Source organism: Enhydra lutris, unplaced genomic scaffold (assembly GCF_002288905.1).
Source record: "Enhydra lutris kenyoni isolate GAN:26980312 unplaced genomic scaffold, ASM228890v2 scaffoldscaffold40, whole genome shotgun sequence".
NCBI lineage: Eukaryota > Metazoa > Chordata > Mammalia > Carnivora > Mustelidae > Enhydra > Enhydra lutris.
Genome location: NW_019154124.1, coordinates 6,006,181 through 6,023,526, shown reverse-complemented (window position 1 = coordinate 6,023,526; position 17,346 = coordinate 6,006,181).

Here is a 17,346-nt window from a genome sequence, read left to right as displayed (position 1 = left end):
GCCTGCTTCCTCCTCTCTCTCTGCCTGCTTGTGATCTCTGTCTGTCAAATAAATAAATAAAATCTTTAAAAAAAAAAAAAAAGAGTGCTTTTAAGTTCATATCTATGAAATCTTACCGTAGAACACTGGGCCCGTCATCCCAGCCACCTGGCCACATTTTAGGTTTTGACTGGGTCTCGGTCAAACATCCTTTTATGCAGCAAAAACATGACTAAGAGGATAGATTTTTATGGAAAGGTATAGAAAAAAAGCCTCCAGACAGACTGGACCAACGTTTAACATTTAGGATACAGCAGTAGCTCTCTGGGCACAAAACATTTCCCTCAACCCAAAGCAATCCAGGTGTTAGGAACACTAATATTTCTGAGGCCCTGAATCTGTTTCCCTGTCTTTTCTATTATCATTGCTTTTTTTCTTTTAATCTACTCTAATTTTGAGTAAGTGTTCATCAGGTGCCCCCTGATGTTAATTTGCACGGCTTCCACCAGACTAGTGAAATGGTAAGAATGTTGAAGACACTGCCAGGTCCTGTGTGTTTTTTTGTTTTTAAAGATTTTATTCGAGAGAAGGAGAGTGTGTGTGCACATACAAGGGGGCGAGGGGGTTGTGCAGAGGGAGAAGCAGACTCCCCGCTGAGCAGGGAGCCTGGCACCAGGCTCCATCCCAAGATCATGGGATTGTGACCTGAGCCAAAGGCAGATGCTTAACCAGCTGAGTCACCCAGGCGCCCCTCATATTTTCTTAAGAGTAATGGCCATCTCCTGTTATTTCAATATGTAACTATATTACTTGATTTTACCAGCCTGATGGACGAGCATACTTTTCCACAAATAAAAAAATTACCTTTTGGGGGCACCTGGGTGACCCAGTCAGTAGAGCAGCCCATTCTTGGTTTCCAGCTCTGGCCGTGGGTTCATGGGCCTGAACCCCACATTGGGCTCTGCACTCAGCGGGCAGTCTGATTAAGAATTCTCTCCCTCAGGGCACCTGAGTGGCTCAGTCGTAAAACCTCTACCTTCGGCTCAGGTCATGATCCCAGGGTTCTGGGACCAGGCCTCCGGGCTCTCTGCTCAGGAGGGATTCCACTTCTCCCTCTCCCACTCGCCCTGCTTTTCTTCTCACTCTGTCAAATAAATAAATAAAATCTTGAAAAAAAAAAAAATTCTCTCCCTCTGGTCCTCCTCCCACTCCCACTTTCCCTCTTACTCTCTAAATTATTTTGTATTACTGTTTTAACATTAATCATATGTTGTTTGTAAGATGTTGCCCCTAAGAACGAAGAAATTGGAGCCAACAGTGCTCATTCATATACAGTAAGGAGTAAATGTGTTCACGGACTAGAAAGACTGTTGGTTTAGGCAGACTTCAACTTGCCTCTTCTTAACTCTGTGACCTTGGCCTATTAGGCGTCCTCTGAGCCCCAGTTTCTTCATTTATGTGTTAGAAGTAATTACGCCTACCTTACAGAAGTGTTTTGAGGTTAGGGATAATGTATGCAAAGTCCTAGTACAATGTCTGGCACATAGTAGGTGCTCAGCACGCACCTACTGTTTTTATTACCCAGTTCTAGCTAGCCCCCAACTATTGAATCCCTCCCCTAACTCATGTCTGAGGCCACCTCACACCCCCTCCAGCCTCTGCTTCCCACCAAATGGCTGAGCTCAGGGCTGGTGTTTAGGCCAATCCAGACCTCATGATCAACCCTTTCCAGCTGCTAGTTTTCCTGCCTCAACCCTCCCCAAGACACACACACACACACACACACACACACACACACACACACACGCACACAAAATATCTCTCTCTCTCTCTGCTTGGAGATGTGGACCTCTGCTCTGCTCCTATGGGCCTGAACCTTGGTACTCCATCCAGTACTAAGTCTGTCTCTTTGGAAACCCTCCTGTCAGACGTCTCAGACCCTGTAGTCCTTCCTCCACAGGGAGACTCAAGGACAAGGCCACAAGGCCAGTCCCATACTGTGGTCCAACCACCAGCTAACAAGCCTCCCTCATCCCACTGCCCAGATTTCCAACTATCACCTATTCTGGATCACCAGGCCTGTCCCTCACCATTTGGGACATTCCCAAATGGGCGTAGACCTCCCCAAATGGGCCTAGACCTCCCCTCACTTGGCTTGGATAGTGTGTCCTCCTGCCTTCCAGATCCTCCTTTCGCCCAGGACATGTTCTCCCAATCCATGTCCCAACCCAGTTCAAGGCCTAACTCCTGAATGCGGTTCATTCCTCCTGCCTGTCCATATTGTAGATCTGCCACGAGAGCAAAACTACTATACGAAGCCTTCACCCGAGGGTCACAGGGAGGTGTGGGAGACCTAGTTAGACTCTGACCTTTTGACCTTGTGAATGGTAATGAACCTTACAAATATTAGGATGCAGGCAAGTCACCACTTGTGTGAAGCTCTGCGTTAACCTCTAATGCTCATGTTGCCAAGACCTGGAGAGTCTGGCTGTTTTTCACATCACTGGTTCACTGAAGACTGCTTCGGTTGAGATGGTAGTTATGTGTTGTTGTAATAGCACCAATTATTTTTTGGTTGTTGTTGACTATTTAGGAGCTGAAAAATCCTAAGCAGGCAAGGCTGGTAGTGTTTTGTCAACACTGCTGCAGAGGTCCGCCCAGCTCAGACCCAGCAAGTCACTGGACTTGGTCACCCCTCCCCGCCATGAGGCTTCCAGGGAAGGTTCAAGCACTCTGTGTTGCTGTGAAGATCTGTGTTACTAACTTCTGTCTGCCTATTGGCAATTATCTAAGTCACAAAAAAGAACATTTTATGATGAAAATAATCCATGTTCACTTTAGACTTACTTACAATACAGTGAAGGATAAAGCAGCAGATAAAATCATCATCCAACCCAGCATGAAGACGTAATAAGTACCCCGGACACTGGTAGGTTTTCGTTCTTGTAGCTTAAAGAGAACTTCGCATATGTTTATCAGGAAACAATGTTTAGAGGGAAAAAGTGACTGAGCCCTTACGTACCAGACTCCACACTGAATGCTTTCATATGTATTAACCTAATTAATTCTAACAACAGCCCTGGGAGGGAAGCTTGTGAGGTAAACAAAAGCAGGTTTCAAACCAGGCAGCCGGCCTGGAGCAGGTGTTCTTACCCAGCATAACACACAAAGGAAAAAAACAGACGCTACTCCTATTTCTAGGACTCAGAGGACCTTTTTAACATGTTACTTTTTTTTTTTTTTTAAAGATTTATTTACTGGACAGAGAGAGATCACAAGTAGGCAGAGAGAGGCAGGCAGAGAGAGAGAGGAGGAAGCAGGCTCCCTGCTGAGCAGAGGGCCCCATGTGGGGCTCAATCCCAGGACCCTGGGATCATGACCTGAGCCTAAGGCAGAGGCTTAACCCACTGAGCCACCCAGGCACCTCGATATGCTACATTTTAAGAAACTGATTTTGAAATCCATCAGAAAGCATATCATCTTGTGACTTATGGAATAGGAGTGATACTAAATACAAGTATCAACATGGGTAACATGTATTAGTTCTTTACTCCAAAGCTGAACATTTTCTCATTGGCAGAATGATGGCTTAACTAACCTTTGGTCCATTCCTTTAGTCCTGAATGCATTTAATCTATTATACGGAGCAGTGGCCTGGGGACAAAATCTGGAAGACTATTCCCATTTCTATATTGATCTTCTAAAGTAAAACAGGAAAGATATCTTACGGAAAATCTCTCTAAACAAGTTTTTCTTCATTATTTTAACTAAAGTGATGCCTTCAGTACCATAAAATTCCAGGCTGAGGTTGTTTGGGGGAAATTCCTTAAACAGACATCCCATGAAAGTGAAGATTTAGGATGACGGGGGCGGGTCCATAAAACATAGAATTTTTTCAGAGCTCTGCTTCTTCTCAGCATCTCACCTTGCTTTCTAAGGAGCTATGGGATATTCTCAAGAGCCTCATTTGTAAGCTGGCTGTAATATTAGCGGCTGACCATCTTATAGTAAGGAATAGCATTTTGTGAAAACAGTCAACTCCCATACAAACTGAGTAACTCTTACTCATACATATAAAAATGTCAGTTTTACAGTAATAGTAACAGGACCTAGTTCTCCATAGAAACACAACCATATCACCCCCACCATTGGCAGCAAATTGGTCCCAATGCCTGATAAGGCTCAATATTCTTAAGAGTTAGGGGACCCAAAACACCAACGTCAGATATGACCACACGACCATATGAGATTTAAAACCTTAATATTGGCCTATTTTTCCAAGGAAATATCCAATCGCTAGTCAACCAGGAAGGAGTACCTATGTATAATGCATGAATTCAATGTCCCCATCGGATTAAAATTAAGGGTACCCTATCATGCTGTCAGTGCTATTCTAAATGAAAACGTTAAGAATATACATGTAAGCTATGATGTGAAATAAAAGTCCGAGGGGGCGGGGTGCCTGGGTGGCTCAGTGGGTTAAAGTCTTGGCCTTGGGCTCAGGTCATGATCTCAGGGTCCTGGGATCGAGTCCTGCATCAGGCTCTCTGCTCAGCAGGGAGCCTGCCTCCCCATCTTTCTCTCTACCTGCCTCTCTGCCTGTTTGCAATCTCTGTCTGTCAAATAAGTAAAATCTTTAAAAAAAAATTAAAGTCAAGTGTTTAAAAACATTAAATTTAATCCTATGGGAATACTGTCTTTAAGGCAAAGTCTCTGCATAGAGTTGACAACGCATCTGCATTTCCTGTCCATATACGTATGTGCATATACACCAGTGCACACAGACTATTTCCCCCAAAGGAAATTTCATTTACTTGCTGCAACTAAATGAATCATTTGGTCCTTCCCTCATCCCTGTATTTTTAGGGTGGAGAAAGGATTTCATGAATCATTCAAACTACTTTTTTATGCCTGAGAAAGTTCTAGCTCTTAGAAGCAGGCCGATTTGAGACAAAACGACAGGCCTACTTTTTGTGGGTCTTTTAAAATGCTTGGTAGCTGACATCTACCAGCAAAAATCTGCATGTGAAGACCTTGCAGCCTGATCTTCCCCGAAGGAAAAATTCTAATCACCAGTTTCAAAAGCAGGAGCTTTGCTAATGAGCAAGCAACAATGCAATCCGCAGCCATTATGTTTTACTTGAAACCAGATATCTCTACAACTCCAAGTACAAAGAATCAATCTCCATGCCCTGAAGACTCTTCAGGCTATCACTCAGTGACTAATCATGGGAAAAAACCCAATTTTCAACTTAATTGGTTGGAGGGCAATCCACAGATAAAAAAAAAAAAAAAAAAGCAATTCACCGCCCACTAATGAACAGCTATTCAAGAAATGACACATTGAAAATACTATTTATATACATTCTAAGGAATGTATAAAGCTGAATACTGCTTCATTCACACAAAACCTTGCTGGCCTTATTTGCTCGCTTTATTTTTTCAGTTCCTATGAGCTATTTCTGTAAGTAAAAAGAACCTCTGGGTAGAAGCCACTGAGACCCTCTTTAAACCCTGTGCATATTTTTATTAAACATTCCAGGCTGAATCACACATGCTGATGCTGGCCAAGTACTCACAGTGGAACCAGGAGGACATGTGCGTATGTGCGTGCGTGTGTGTGTGTCTTTTCAACATTATTATTATTATTATTATTATTATTATTATTATTATGGAGCTACGGGGGATCGGTGATGGTGTCACCACCTGTGTAGCCAGTATGTTTTGTTATATTTCAAAGCAGTTGGAAAATTCTCCATCAAGACTTAGAATGGTTGAGTCTCAGGTTCAGAAGGGACCCCTTATCGGTGAGGGTATTGGCAGAAAAACAGCATTCCCTGCCAAAGATGTACCTGAAGATCATTTAATGCAAGATGATTTATAGGGATGTGGGCAGGGTTAAGGGATCCAAAAAGGGACAAGAAAGCCCCCAGGGCTCACAGTGGAGCTCTTACTCCCCCAGCCTTGAAGAGAGAAAGTTCATTGTGAGCACAAGGAAAGCTGGAGCTATGGAGGGAGCAGTAGTCCCACCCAGAGGAAGACAAAACCACTGTTGGAACCTTAGCTGTAGAGGCAGGGAAGCAGCGGGAAAGGACTTCCATCTTCCCACTGCCACACTCTCCATCTCCTGGCAGTGCCTCCCCCTGGATGACCTCCATGGGAAGCCAAAGGCAGGGAATGCTGTTGAGAAGGCTCAGCTCCTGTTTACCCAGGCAGGGTAATGAGGGACAGAGAATGGAAGAGGGGAGGGAGAGAGCAAACAGACTAACCCGACAGACCCTTAATGGCCTACATGGCTAGTGGTTCGCACACTGGTGCAGGTGACAAAGCTCACAGAGACCAGCTTATTCCTTGTACAATACCTTCAGTGGAATCAACTTGAACGGCATGCCTACCATGTGCTAGATCCTGCTCAACGCAAGAAAGTTCAGAGATGCTTTATGCATCATTCCCTGTCCCAGGGGGACCTGTAGCCTAAGCCAGGACAGACCGGTAAGGATACAAGGTCATGCTGCATAGATGTCTACCAACCGATGCCCATTTGCCATCATCTACTATAGTGTTGTTTGTAACAGCCAGAAATTAGAAATTAATTTCTGTCCATTGGGGACTGGTTACGTAAATGGGACATCAATTTGGTGGAATTGTCTGTAGTTGTATATTTAAGATGAAGATCTTTATATAGTGCTATAGAAAGATCAGGCAGTTCTATTGTTTAAGGAACACAGGCACTGAAGGGGCACCTGGCTGCTCAGTTGGTAGAGCAGAGAACGCTTGACCTCAGGATTTTAAGTTCAAACCCCATATTGGGCGTAAAGATTAAATAAAATCTTAATTTATTTGAAAAACAAGTCCAGTTTTCACAAACTTGGCCTAATTATTTACATAAGCTCAGCAAGAACAGTGAGTGATCATATAGCTCTTTTAGAATCTGCTTTGCTGGAACTTTTTATAAGGAATCTCTAGGTTGGACTTGTAATAGCCTCTCCAGGCCAGAAGCCAAGCCAAGTACTTGCCATCAGATATGCCTGCAATACCAGTCAATTTGGGCGAATTTCTCTTTCTGAGGTCCCCAAAGTATCCTGAGGTTCCTGCAACTGCCAGGAAGTAACATTCTTTTCTCACCTGGTGAGGCTGCTGGGAACTCTGTAAGCAAGCAAGGTATCAGGCCAACAGTTTCAAGGGGCTTTATGGCTCCAGGTTTTATAACGTCAACCTTAGTTCCTTTAAGCTGTCTGGTTATATCTGATTTTAATTAATTTTTAATTACCAATTAAAAAATAAAATGAATGAAAATTAAAAATTTTAGACCAACATAATATAGTAATGGCACAGGGTGTATGTTTTTTGTTTTTAACGATTTTACTTGACAGAGAGAGACACAGTGAGAGAGGAAACATAAGTAGGGGGAGTGGGAGAAGAAGCAGGCTTCCTGCCAATTAAGGAGCCCCATGCGGGGCTTAAACCCAGGACCCTGAGATCATGAACTGAACCAAAGGCAGATACTTAACAACTGAGCCACCCAGGTACCCCGAGACCAACAGGATTCTAAGGCTTCTATCTAGTTTTGACATTAACTCAAACAAGTTTACTAAACCTTTCACTTAGATGGAGTCCACAATCATTTAATCAGTAGCTTGAAATAACCCAGGAGTTAAAGTCCAAAAGCCCTAGATCCAGTTTACAGTTCAGACTTACACTTGTTTTGTGTCCTAAACAAATGACCTCATGCCCCCGAATGTCAGGTTTACTCAACAATCCCTGGTCCAGAAACAACCACCACCACTTGACTATACTATTTTCCCCTTTTCTTCCTCCTCCTCCTCATTCTTCACATGAGGCAAGCGTCTAAGTTAAAGACTGGTTTTCTGAGTGCTTCCACTTAAAAACACAGAACTTGAAAGTCACGGTCTAAGATACAATGTAAGCATTCCATCCACTGCCAGTTGGGCTCATCTTGAGGGAAAACCCCCAAACTCACACCTTTGTTCATCCAGTCAACAACTTGCCCCTGCCGGGGGTACGGAGATGGATGAAACAGGCATGGTCTCCACACTCACAGAGCTCATGGTTCATAGGGAAACAAAATGCATAAACCTACAAACATAAAATTGCTATTTTTCTATAGTGCAATGAAGGCAAAGAGTATATGTAAGACGGTCACGGGAGAAAGTCATTTCTACTGGGGGACTTATAAAGCAGGCACTCCAGAAGTGAAGCCTGGAAGCTGGGCTGGGAGAGGCATACTTGGGCAGGGCATTCACTGAGGGAGTGCTCCTAGGAGAAGCCAGTAAGAGTGAGAGCAGGGGAAGAATCTGTGCAACTGGGGGGGGGTGGGGGTTCAGGAGAACTCTAGCCTCAGGCTGATGTCATGGAGAGCTCTGGACCATTAAGGGCAGGACCAAACTTGTCCCACTACCAGGCAAAGGGGATGAATAGTTATACCCCGTATCATTTGATCGCTGGTGAAGGTTGTCCTCTGGAGACAGGATAACCCCCCTGCAGGCATCTTTCAGCCAGGTGGTGCCCATCAGCTGGAAGCAATGCTTTGGGGGAAGGTGCAGGTGTGAGCCATTAGCAACAGCCACACCTGCAGCAACTAAGGGACAGGCACACGGCTTACGTGCAGGTGAGGGGGTCAGGGCAGCAGTAGCCTCTGCAACAGAGTGTCAGGGGAGGCTTCTCTGAAGAGGTCACTTCTGAGCGAAGGCTTTGAAAGAGGAGTAAGAGCCCAAGAAAAGATGGCAGGCTGCAGAGACCACAGGTAAATGAAGGAAAACCAAAGACAAACAGCGCTGGAGAACTGGGAGGGGAGGAAAAGCGAAAGGAAAATGCGGAAGGGTTTTTAAGAAGCGAAGGGACAGGAGCACCCAGGTGTCTCAGTCGGTTGGGTATCCGACTCATGATTTCGGCTCAGGTCATGATTTCAGGGTCATGAGATGGAGCCCTGCATTGGGCTCCTGAGTGTAAAGCCTGCTTGAGATTTTCTCTCTCCTTCTATGGCACTCAACATGTCCTCGCTCCCAAAAAGAAAAGAAGCAAGGGAACACAATTCTCCCCCATGTTTTATTATCACTTTGGACTGGCAGAGAATATGGCCTGAGAGGGAAAGGGAAGATGCCGGGGACCGCCCAAGAGGCTGGATTGTGCTTGTCAGGGCTACAGTGACGGGAAGGTGGAATGGGGGTGGAAAGACAGAGATAGCTCAGGATAGATCTTAGTGGGAGAATCAACAGAATTTGGTAACGAATGGCCTGTGATAGGGAAAGTTTTGTATCTTGATGGGGGATAGAAGTAAGAATTTTTACCTATACGTTTTTCCCTCTTTTTATTATATGCAAAACACAGGCTTAGACCCTGGTGTTGAGAGTATTTTTTTGTTTGTTTTCTATTTATCTTTTTTCTCTGAAAAAAAATGGACAATTGAAATAAGGTCACAACACCAGCACTCTGAACAGCCAGCCAAACCTCTAAAGATAAGGAGATTAAATGACAAACTTGTTCAATATTGCCGCATAACAAAGACACAAACTCAGTGACTTACCTCATCTCGTACTAGCCCAGCAGCCGTGGGTGAGGAGCCTGAGGTGGTTTACCTGGGTTCTCGACTGACTGAATCCAGGGTCTGACAAGGCTATAACCACAGTGTCAGTCAGCACTGAGGTCTCCCGTGAGGCTTGGGGTCTTCTTCCAAGTTCACATGGTTATTGGAAGACTTCACTTCCATGGGGCAGATGAACTTTTCCAGTAACTTAACTGCGTCAGGGTCAACAGGACAATCTCTTCCTTCTAGACCCTTTTAAAAGGGCTCACCTAAATAGGTCAAGCCCACCCAGGGCTATCCGATTCACTTAAACTCAACTGATTAGGTACTTTAATTCCCCATGAAAGATCCCTTCACCGTGACCATCTGGTGAGACCTAATCACAGGAATGAGATTCCACGGGGAAGGGATTATACCGGAGTTTCAGTCACCTTAGAATTCCGCCTACCACAAACTGAACCTAAAGAACAATCAATTACAGAAGCATGTTTCATGCCAGCTCATGGATTTGTAGGAACTTCTTTTTAAGATTTTATTTATTCATTTGACAAAGAGAAACATAGCAAGAGAGGGAACACAAGCAGAGGGAATGGGAGAGGGAGAAGGAGGCTTCCCACTGAGCAGGGAGCCGGACTCGGGGCTCGATCCCAGGACTCCGGGATCATGATCCAAGCCCAAGGCAGATGCTTAACGACTAAGCCACCTAGGTGCCCCTTTTAAAAATACCTTTACCATTAAATTTCTACTTCAGGATCTATATACCCAATTTTGGTGAAATCAGCCAGGGGTAAGAAGAGGGGGGCACCTACAGGAGATTCGGGTAGGTAGGTAATCAAACTGACTTGACTACCTTGTCTCCCTGGAAATCTAAGTTGACGGGCAAATCCTCATCCCTGCAGCTTCTGAATCTATTTTCTCGGATTCTTTTCTCGGAGCAAATGTAAAGAGGTCCAATCTGCTTTTGCACGAATCTTACACCCAGATCTGAAGAAGAGCATCTTGGGACCCAGGTACTTTTGATATTTGGCATTCTTGTCAATTTGTTTTGAGATCTTTATTGAAGCTCCTCCCGCATTAAATTAGACTCTGTCTTCCTCTCGTCCTCTTTGTCAAACCTCTTGGAGTCTTCTCTAGAAGATTTAGAGAGCTTTTTTTTTTTTTTTTTAAATATTGTATTCATTTATTTAGAGCGAGTGAGAGCATGAGCAGGAGAGACAGAGGGAGAGGGAGAGGGAGAAGCAAACTCTCTGCTAAGCAGGGGAATGTGGGACTCAAGCCCAGGACCCTGAAATCATGACCTGAGCCAAAGGGAGACGCTTAACCCAGGCACCCCGAAGATTTAGCAGTTATAAGTCTATCCTAAGGGTACCACTGGAGACGTCTGGAGCAAAACATGTGTCTAGAAGGCACTGTCTCCACCACAGGAAACGCAGCGTCTCCGGGAACGTCTGTGGAATGATTATAAACTAGGGGCAGAAACATTCGGTAAACATTAATTCCATGTGAATCTAGAAGCATAGATGGACAGAGAGAACAAAAGGCGGAGGCAATTCATGATTTTAAGGATTCCAGGAAGACCCCTGGGTGTGGAAAAATCATCACAATTTGGGGGCATGTAGGCCAAGAGGAAATGAAGGTGAGGAAAATAGAAAATCAGATTTTTCTGGGATCATAACCGCTGTTCCTGTGGAAGAGATACGGCAGCCTGCGTGGGGTAAGTGGGAGCTCAGATTTTTCGGAAACGATTTTTCTTTTTGTGTGCTTACTTAGAACCGATTCCCAGCCAACAAGCACTAACCAGAAGTTTGAAGGAGGGAAAGCTGTTTGTATAAAGTGACCTACATTTTCTTCTGCCTCTGTCCTCAAGGACAAGCCAGCTCACCGTAAGCTTTACATGGACACAAACACACTCGCTCACACTCAGAAACATTCAGAACGCAGCAAGTGCACAAGCAGGACTTTGACAGCAGACCTGTGGGGGCTGTGAGCCACATTCCCAGGGACTGAGCGTGGCCTCGGTTCCTATGGTGATGGTGTATTCAACTCAGGGCCTACTCCACCCACCCCCCCAGCCCTCCCACCCCCCGCCCACAGTAGAGCCTCATTAAGTGGCAAGAGACAAAAAGAAATAAAGCAGAAACACTTCAGTGAGTCCAGACTGGGCACAAAGAAGCCAGACGCAGGGAGCTACTCAGACTGTCACATTACACATCTCACCGCACACTTATGTCTCCCTCTTCCCCAGGGCGCCACTGTAGAAAAGGCCAGATCCGGTAAGCTTCGTGAAACACGCAAAGATTTTTTTTTTTTTTCCCCTCCACTTCAACTGCGGTTCCTTTTCTTGCTTTATTAGTTATGGCCAGATGAACAATTCTGAATTCCCCTTCCTGTTTCAATTGCTGTAGGAAACCGTGTGATTGGTGCGGGCATGCGCATGGGTGGACGCGCACACGCAAGCACGTGACCGTGTGACTGCTATAGAGGATCAGTGACTAGAAAGCCGCGCCCTTCCCACGCTGTTCCTCTCTCACAGTGAAAACGAACGTAACCCCATTTTTTCTTTTAATTCAGCTTTTGATTTTGAGGTAATTGTAGATTCACATGCGGTTGTAAGAAATAATACAGAGATGCTACATACCCTTCATCTATTTGCCCCGAAGGTAACATCTTGCCTAACCAGAACACGACCAGGAGTGACTTTGACATGATTCACTGACCTTCTCATCTGGCCAGTTAACATGCATTCATTTGCGTGTATTGAATTCTGTAAACTGTTACCACACGTGGAGCTTCGTGCCGCCATCACCATGTTCAGGATGGAGGATGGTTCCCTCACCTCAGGGATCACACCTGCTACTCCAGCCATGCTCACCTCACTCTTGTCTCTAGCCTCCTCAGCTCCCTACCTCAACCCCTGGCAATCACTAATCTCTTCTGTCTATAATTTTGTCTGTTCAAGAATGTTATATAAATGGAATCAAATAGTATATAACTTTTAAGATTGCCTTAATTCTTTGGAGGTCTGTGCCTGTTGCATTTACCAAGAGTTCATTTATTTTTAGGCTGAGTAATATTCCATAGTGTGAACGTACTTTTTTTAGCCCTTTAATTATTTAACTATTTACCTGTTGAAGGACATCTGGTTTCTTTCTAGTTTTTGGCGATCAGGAATAAAGCAGTTATTAATAACCATGTAGAGGTTGTCATCTCTCTGGGATAAATGCCCAAGAGTGCAATTGCTGGGTCATTGGGTAAGCATGTATTAAATTTTATTAAAAAAAAAAAAAAAAAAGGACACCTGGGTGGCTCAGTCAGTTAAGTGTCTGCCTTGGGTTCAGGTCATGATCACAGAGTTCTGGGATGGAGTCCCGCATTAGGCTTCTTGCTCTCCTATTTCTCCCCCTGCTTGTGCTCCCTCTCTTCCTCTCTCTCTCTAACAGAAAAACAAAACAAAACAAGACAAAACAACAACAACAAAACACCTGCCAACCTGTTTTCTGCATTGACTGTACCATTCTGGAATTTTACCTTTTCACCAGGATTGTAGGAGAAATCTTGCTTCTCTGCATCCTCGCCAACAATATAGTGTTGAGGCTATTTTTTACCTGAGCCTGTCTGCTGCATGTATAGTGACCTCTCATGGTTTTAATTCATATTTCTCTAATGGCTAATGATGGTGAGCTTCTCATATGTTTATTTGCCATCTGTATCTCTTCTTCAGTGAAATATCTGTTCATGTCTCCTGCTCATTTTTTAATTGGATTTTTTTTTAAGATTTTATTTATTTGAGAGAGAGCGTGAGAGGGGAGAAGGTCAGAGGGAGAAGCAGACTCCCCATGGAGCTGGGAGATGGATGCGGGACTCGATCCTGGGACTTCGGGATCGTGACCTGAGCTGAAGGTAGTAACTTAACCAACTGAGCCACCCAGGTGCCCTGGGTTGGTTGGTTGGTTGGTTGGTTTGTTTGTTTTAATCGTTTTGAGAGTTACTTATACACTGTGGACACCATTTTTTGTATGTATGGCTTGCAATTATTTTCTCTGTCTATAGCTTGTCTTTCCATCCTCTAGCAGTGTCATTTGCAGAGTAAAAGTTTTTAGTTTTGATGAAGTTCAGTTTATCAGTTTTTCTTTTTATGGATTATGCTTTTGGTGTCAAGCTTAAAAATCTTTCTCTAGGCTTCCATCCCAAAGATTTTTATCTTGTGTGTTTTTCTGAAAATTTTATAGTTTTATATTTAAGCCTCTGAGTCATTTTGAATTAATTTTTTTACGGAATTAAATTTTATACAGCTTAGGTTGGTGTTCATTTTTGGAAAGAAGGGGGCCTAGGACTATCTGGTTGTTCTAGCACTATTTTGGAAAAGGCTAATCTTTGACTACTGAATTACTTATGTATCTTTGCAAAAAATTAGTTGGGCAGATGTGTGTGGGTCTTCAAGTTTGAGAATAAAAAAAAAAAAAAAAACCAGAGGTGCCTGGGTGGCTCAGTGGGTTAAGCCTCTGCCTTCGGCTCAGGTCATGATCTCGGGGTCCTGGGATCGAGCCCCACATCGGGCTCTCTGCTCAGGGGGGAGCCTGCTTCCCTTCCTGCCTCTCTGCCTACTTGTGATCTCTGTCAAATAAATAAATAAAATCTTTAAAAAAACAACAACAACAGGACAAAGCTTCAGGAAATTAGAGAGATGCCATTAAATGTGGAAGATGGATAAAGTAATTCAGCATAAGGATAACTGCTACCCTTGAATAAAGAACCCCCCCCGAACAGAATGCCAGATACATTGAAAGAGAATTTTCTTAAAATGAGGGAAGAAATGACTCTGCAGTTTGGAGGACCATACTGTATTTCTAGAAAGTTTGATAAAAACCACTCAACACAAAGATTGCTTTACACTAAGACATAGACCACTTCAGTGGTTAAACTTCAGGAATAAAGTAATTTCTTAGATATTTGAAAGATAAAGCAAGCCATATTTAAGGTGGGAAAAAGTCTGGTTAGCCCAAGACTTCTCCAAGGCAATATTCCTTCTGCTTTAATAATTTATCTGGTCCTGATATTCTTTGGCCACATTTTCATTTTGTCAGGATTATGATTCAGTGTAAAGCCAAAACCAGAGATGTTCAAATGTGAAAGAATGAAAAGATTATGACATCCATGATGAAACTTTCAAAACAACAAAAATAGCAACAACTGTTTGATGATGAAATTCAGTCCACTAAAATGTTGATCGATATAAAGAACTCAGGAACAGAAAAGCCACATAAAGGGATTGATGATGAATATTAGTCTATTTAAATATTATGACTAGTACCAAACAGTCATGGGAATGCATGGGAATACCATACAGGACAGAGTATCAATGGGATACATCTGAGTAGTGTTAAAATAATAATAACACAACCAACAAAAGTCAGGAGGTGGAGGAGTGAGGTCAGAGGAAATGTAAGAAAGAGCTTGACTCAAAGCTGGGAGTCAAGAGCTACTGTTTCTTTCTTTCCTTTTTTTTTTTTTTTTTTTAAATATTTTTCTTTCTTTATTCAACAGACAGAGATCACAAGTAGGCAGAGAGGCAGGCAGAGAGAGAGGGGGAAAGCAAGCTCCCCGCTGTGGAGAGAGCCGGAAGCAGGGCTCGATCCCAGGACCCTGGGATCATGAGAGGCTTAACCCACTGAGCCACCCACAGGTGCCCCAAGAGCTACTGTTCCTATTCAAACATGTGTTTTTAAATCTTTAGAGAGGATTTTATTTATTTTTTTAAATTTTTTTTATTTTTAAAGATATTTTTGTTTATTTTAGAGAGAGTGAAAGAGAACATGCATGCACGTGAGCAGGGAGAGGGACAGAGGGAGAGACAGAATCCAAAGCAGATACTTCGCTGAGCACAGAGCCCCATGCAGGGCTTGAACTCACAAGGCTGAGATCAAGACCTGAACTGAGATGGAGAGTCAGAGGCTTAACCAACTGAACCACCTATGTGCCCTGTTTTAGAGAGAATCCTAGACCAAAATATATTTCAATTTTGTCTGTATTTACTTATTTTTATTTTTAAAGATTTTCTTTTTAAATAACCTCTACACCCAACATGGGGCCCAAACTCACAACCCCAAGATCAAGATTTGCCAGGTAACCTCGTATTTCAATTTATTTAGTTAGTTATTTTTTAAAGATTCTATTTATTTATTTGACAGGCAGAGATCACAAGCAGGCAGAGAGGCAGGCAGGGAGCAGGGCGGAGTGGGGCGGGGAGCCGGCTCGCCCCGAGCAGAGAACCTGATGCGGGGCTGGATCCCAGGACCCTGAGATCATGACCTGAGCCAAGGCAGAGGCCCTAACTCACTGAACCACCCAGGCGCCCATGTATTTCAATTTAAATAGTAGCTCCGGACCTCCAAAGAAGTAGCTTTTGGGGAATAATATCTCTTGTGAAGAGATCTTTGAAGCTCAATGATTTCCTTCAGTTTCATTTTAGCTTTTGTTTTCTTCTACTAAATGATGAATAACAGGGGTGCCTGGGTGGCTCAGTGGGTTAAGCCTCTGCCTTCTGCTCAGGTCATGATCCCAGGGTCCTGGGATCGAGCCCCGCATTGGGCTCTCTGCTAAGCAGGGAGCCTGCTTCCCCCTCTCTCTCTGCCTGCCTCTCTGCCTATTTGTGATCTCTGTCTGTCAAATAAATTAATTAAATCTTAAAAAAATGATGAATAACAATACTATGAAATAAGTTGTCACCCTAATACAGTATAATAAATACTACATGACTCATTCATACTAATACTGATTAACACAAATTTTAAACTTGCTGTCAATCCAGTTTCTGGCTTACTCGAACGGAGTAATTTGAAGAGAGTTAAAAAAGGGGGCTTTTTACAAAGGTGGGGCGGGGTTTAGAGAAACCAACAAGGGGAAGTCCAGTATTCTAGAACTAGCAATAGTAGAGACCTGCCCCATTTAGCCTCAAAGGTAGAAAAGGAAAGGCTGCTAGAATGCAGAGGATAGCTGAAGAGGCTGTGGCTTTGGCCTCAAGCGCTGGGGAGGAAGCTGACAGATGAAGGCGTTCTCTTCTCCTTTGTAACCTGCTGTGACTTTCATCAGCTAAACCCAACTAAAAACCTGATGAATCAGGCAATCTGCAGGTTGGCTCCCTAAAGAATAGAATGGAAAAGTGTAGGGAGTGGGGACGAAAGGCAGATATCCAGATATTGTTAATAAAGGTAGCGTTTGGGAGCGCCTGGGTGGCTCAGTGGGTTAAAATCTCTGCCTTCGGCTCAGGTCATGCTCCCAGGGTCCTGGGATCAAGCCCCGCATTGGGCTCTCTGCTCAGCAGGGAGCCTGCTTCCTCCTCTCTCTCTCTCTGCCTGCCTCTCTGCCTACTTGTGATCTCTGTCTGTGAAATAAATAAATAATATCTTTAAAAAAAAATAAAGGTAGCGTTTGCTCTATTATCCCATTCTTTTAAAGACTCTTGATTGACCATTCAGTCAACATAGCTATGTATTCATCCATCCATCCATCCATCCTACCTTTCTAGTTATATATACAAATAAAAAGATATCTGGAATGTTACACCCTAATGTTACTGGTGATAATTTTTGAATGGCAGGATTTGGGGTATTTTTAAAAATTGAGATATAATTTACATACTATAGAATTCCCCTTTTAAAGTATAATATTTGGGATTCCTGGATGGCTCAGTTGGTTAAGTGCCTGCCTTTGGCTCGGGTCATGCTCCCAGGGTTCTGGGATCAAGCCCCACATTGGGCTCTCTGCTCAGTGGGGAGTCTTCTCCCTGCCTGCCACTCCCCCGCTTGTGCTCGCTCTCTGTCAAA